The sequence below is a fragment of the Malania oleifera genome, chromosome 8 (genome assembly GCF_029873635.1).
Source record: "Malania oleifera isolate guangnan ecotype guangnan chromosome 8, ASM2987363v1, whole genome shotgun sequence".
Taxonomy (NCBI): Eukaryota; Viridiplantae; Streptophyta; class Magnoliopsida; order Santalales; family Ximeniaceae; genus Malania; species Malania oleifera.
This window is the reverse complement of record NC_080424.1, coordinates 105878137-105883188: the sequence shown is the minus strand read 5'-3', so window position 1 is coordinate 105883188 and position 5052 is coordinate 105878137. Positions and strand designations below refer to the sequence as shown.

Sequence of the window (5052 nt, the reverse complement as noted above, 5' to 3'; positions counted from 1 at the left end):
GAAATTGAAATTGAAATTGTATAAATTCAATCAACACCCATTACAAATTACAATATCATATTACAATATTTTGTTCAAATCCATGATCCAAGGTATGACTCCTACAAAACAACATCGAAGTCAAATGTTTTTTTTTTTTTTCCATCAGTCTAATGAATCAAAAGCTATAATTTTAGTTTTTATTATTTCATTCACATTTCTAGAAGATAAACTAATTAGCTAGCTAGCTAGCTAGCAGCAGATGGATCAGTAAGAACTAACCTGAATACAACAAAAGGAAGCCAGCCATTATGAAGAACTACAGAAGCCATGTGAGAAATGCCGTATGCATCTTTCGAACCAGTTTTGGATTAGCTAAGGGTTCTGCTGAAAAATTGATATCTCTCTCTCTCTCTCTCTCTCTGTGAGGATGCAGTATAAAATGAATGCCATTGTCAGACTTCAATCATGAGCCTACGTATATGGCCTAGGGTATATCTAATTCGTACTACGTACTCGGAATATATATATATATATAATAAAGGGCTACATAACCCTAGTTACAGCTCGACCCTACCTTAGCTAGTTAGCTATCCATTACCAAGTAAAGAGATATATTGCCACAAAAGAAAAATTTGAATAACAAATGTTAGTTATGCGTGTGTTAAGAAAATTAAAATGGGGGGCAGGCATGCATGAATGCTTGAAACTCATAATCAACGGGCCATCACAGATCCACAGAGAACACAGCAGTGAGAAGATCTCTACAGCGATTGGCTTCGATTTTTGTTGCGAGCCTTCAGAGATTGATGAATGAATGCTTCATCTCATGATCATCAACATCTATATATGGGCGATCATCATGGTCTTTCTGCACCCAAAACAGTAAAAATCAGTAAATTGAATTGAAATATGGTGTATTTTATAATTACGGTTTGTTCTATTAATTCCCCTGTTGATATTTGGAGATGAACCCATCACCTTTCCGATCTTGAAACTAGTATTCTTGATTGATTTTACTCGGAAGGGAAAGTGAAAAGAGAACAAAAAAAGTGAAAAACTGAGTTTGATTCTATCAGTTAAGAATATACGAAAATACCAAAAAGAGAAGAAGAAGAAACTCATTCACTGCAGTTGTGAGAAAAAATAAGGGTAACTAGGATCCCATATTAATCACACACGATATATATAAAAAGAAAAGGGGTGTAAGATATATCAAAATAGGAACAGCTAGAAGATCTGACCATCTGGGCATGATGCGTGAACAGCTCCATCGTAATACCCGCAGAAAATGGCTCCAATTACTTAATAATCAATCTGTAAACATAAATAAATACACACATATATGAAAAATATATATATATATATATATATATGTGTGTGTGTGTGTGTGTGTGTGTGTGTGTGTGTGTGAATATATTAGATGGGTCTTTTCATTTCTTGATCGATTTTTAATCAAATAGATAGGATCGGTAGGTCGATCGAAAGACAATTTGTTAGAACAAAAAAGTATGAAGCTAGAGGAGATGATGAGGGATTTGGATGGGCAGGTGATATTGATAAACGTATATACATCACGAGGGTTTTGCAAAGAGAATCCAACAGAGCTCAGTTGGCAGTATGCCCACCTCCCCACCGGCCACTACTCCATCATCATCATCTCCAATATATATATGTATATATACATGAGAGAGAGAGAGAGAGAGAGAGAGAGAGAGAGAGAGAGAGCATATGTATGGGATGGAGCTAGATAGAGATGGAGGTGGACAGAATGCCAATAAACTCTGTAAGAAACCCTTTGTCAAACCCACATGAAACCAAATTACACGAACAGCCAACTTTTGCCCCCCTTAGCTTGTATATATATGGTGTTGTATGGCAAATATGAGAGAGAGAGAGAGAGAGAGAGAGAGAGAGAGAGAGAGAGAGGTGAGGAGCAGTAAAAGCAAGCAACAAGAAATATGGGGGAGATGGGGTGGAGAAGATGGATGGATGGGGGCAGTTGGCTCTATTTAAGGCTTGATGAAGCAACCCACCCCCTACTAAATAAGAGAGAGAAAGAGGAGAAGAAGAAGAAGAAAAAGCAATTAATTAGAAGGATGAAAGGGATGTAGAGTGAGAGTGAGAGAGAGAAGAGAAGAGAAGAGAGTGGAATGGGTTCAGATGGAAAGAGAGAGGGGGAGAGGGGGGGATGGGTTTGGGTTAATTCCATGGGGGGGGGAGCATATTTAGAAAGGGAAGGAGAAGGGGATCAAAGGATATCATCATTGTTATTCCCCTTTTCTTTTCATTTTCTTTCTCTCTACCTCGTGACTGCTGCCTTAACCTAAATTCTTATACATTATATTTATTGAAAAATAAAAAACAAAAACAAATAATTAATAAGAAAACAACTGCAACAAAAAAAACCCACTCCCATCCATCAATCTTTTCTTGCATTCCCTCGTTTCCTGTGAAACAAATTAACACTAAATACCCACCCACCGCCACTCATAATATTTATGTTTCACGTTAGTAATTCTTTATTTTGATAATAAATTATTTTATTTCATAATTAAAAAATTTTAAATTTAAATTTATGTGAATTTAATAAAATATAATATTAAAATATATTCAATTTATTCAATTTTTAATATAATTAAGATCTAAAATTTATTTTCTTTTCATAAAATATATTCCAAATGACTTTTTTTTTATATAAATCAAAAGTTCTACTTACCATCGCGTCACTTTAGACATTATAATGCGACACTAAATCTAAGGGTGAAAGCTCTCCACCTATTGACGCGTTACTAGTAATTCATCGGGATGAAACTTAAGGAAGAATTGAACTCGGTGACCTTAGAGTCACCAAAATTACAAATAGCTCTTATCACTTGAGTGAATTCGATTGGACTATTCATAATAAATTATTGCTAAAGTGTTTTTTTTTTTTTTTATATTTATATGATAATAATGTTATCAATTGATATAATTTTTTTTATTTATATTATTTTAGCAATTATTATGAAAAATCTTAAAACTTTTTCCTCTAAAATAAAAGTAGAGGTAGCTTTCAATTATTTTTTTTTTTGTCATTATGCCTGAAATATTGTCAGCCTTACACATTATCTTTTTACTATATTTTGGAACTATATAAGTAATTTAATAAAATAACTTTAATTTTTAAATTTAAATATTTCTATAATTATTTATTTATTTTTATAAATTTTTATTATTTCTATACCTTCTAAAAAGAGAAAAAAAAAAAACCTTATCTAAAAAGTTACTGTACTTTCCTCACAACTTTTGATGTTTCCTCACCACCCCCCCGCCACCGGGGCGCCCCCCAAAGCCCATAATCATGAGCTGCACAAAGAACTTTTCTTTCTTGGCATGGAGTGGCTGGATCAAACAGTGAAGTGGTGTTAACTTAGGTTAAAAACAATATTAGTAATTAAAGCTTAATTTTTTCTTTTATCTTGGATGATTTTAATTATATATATTTATATATTGTGACCGTGAAAATTGTTTATGGTGGAGCCCATTTAGGAATTTTAACGATTCGGTCCGTAGTCATTGTAAGAGTTTTATTCTGTCAGTCAAACCTTAAAACTTGAGCTATATTTACTTACAATGAGGTTTATAACTCACTATTAATTAAATTAATTAATTCTATTAAAATATATTATTATTTAATTAATATTTAATAAATATATTTATCAAAGCATTTGATTAATGTCACGACCTCAATAAATGAAATAGCTCATGTCAACCGAAAAAGATATGGCATTATCACATATTAGATATCTTTGCAAATTATATTATGCATAAATTATAGTTTTCAACTTCTAGAATCAAACAATGTCAATGAAAGAAGGAAAGTCTAATTAAAAGAAGTGCTTGGTGTTGGTGTCAACCCACTTATTAATTTATAGCTATCTAGGTTGCCTCTTTTTATTTATGCTAAGTAATTAGGCTATCATGACCTTTAATTATTTTCTATCTATTGTTAGCATTCGATACGCTCTTCAATTAGCCTAAATTTTGATCTTCTTTAAGATATTAATGAATTAGATTCTCTTTAAACCCTATATCATATATTTTTGACATTCAACCTAGATGAAGTATTGTCCTTTATATATTTATATACCTCAAACTCCTGGACTAAAACTTATAACTAGTTTATACTCTTTGAGAAGGAAATCAATGTGCAAATTGTATATCTTACAAAACTTGGTAACCAACGGGCATGGAGTGGTGGAAATGCATCAACACGTAAGAAGGAGCATCGAGAGTTCAATTCCAGGTAGATACACTCACGGAACCAATAGTATCTGTGGATGATGAGAATTTACTTTGTGAGCTAGCGGGGACCGTGGATGATGAGAGTTCACTCTGTGAGCCAGTGGGGATCGTGGATGGTAATGGAGATGTGTCTCGCGAGTCGAGTTGGCCGAACGTCCAACTGATGCACGGAAGCCGGGTCCGTATTCCAGACTTTACCTGATCGGCGAGATTTATGGGGAAAACGCTGATCCGTAGGTTTGGTGCCGCACCAGGGGGTCCGAAGGGCTTGTTGGTGGCTGGAGTTCCTATGTAATAAAAAAAAAAACCTTGGTAACCAATAATTAATTTTGAAAATTTTCCTAATGGTTTAGCTTTGCTAAATTGGCGCTTTTTTTACTATGTAGTTCTTTGCTTATTTTTTAATGCCTCAATACCCAATGATTAAAAAAAAAAAAAAAAAACATTGAGGTGCATGAAATTTAGATTCTTTTAATCAAATAAAATGGGCATAGATCATTTTAAGAGAACTAATCAATCATATTTTTCTATGTATTATTTTAAGTTAGCACAACAAATTTTTGACCAAGGTAATTGTGAGCATATAACGATGTGATCTTTAATTAAGATATGTTTGTTTTACTTAAAATTATTTTATTTTACTTGAAGTGTTTTGTATAAGTTAAAGATCATAATATTGTGTAGTCCCCTTTTATTAATAAAGTCCCTAATTTGAGTAGAGGCAATGCATTTGATTTATGAGGGAAAGAGTGAGCATCATACATCAAGGATGTGAGAATTCACTTT

General features: G+C 33.0%; 1 long non-coding RNA gene across 1 annotated transcript; it reads right to left on the bottom strand.

The window, feature by feature from the left end:
* Positions 1-331: 331 nt before the first annotated feature.
* LOC131162154 (uncharacterized) lies at positions 332-1761 on the bottom strand. The gene is made up of 2 exons (XR_009138692.1): positions 1224-1761; positions 332-850 (listed from the first exon to the last, which is right to left on the bottom strand). It is a non-coding gene; the product is annotated as an uncharacterized LOC131162154 (long non-coding RNA).
* Between the last annotated feature and the right edge of the window lie 3291 nt (positions 1762-5052).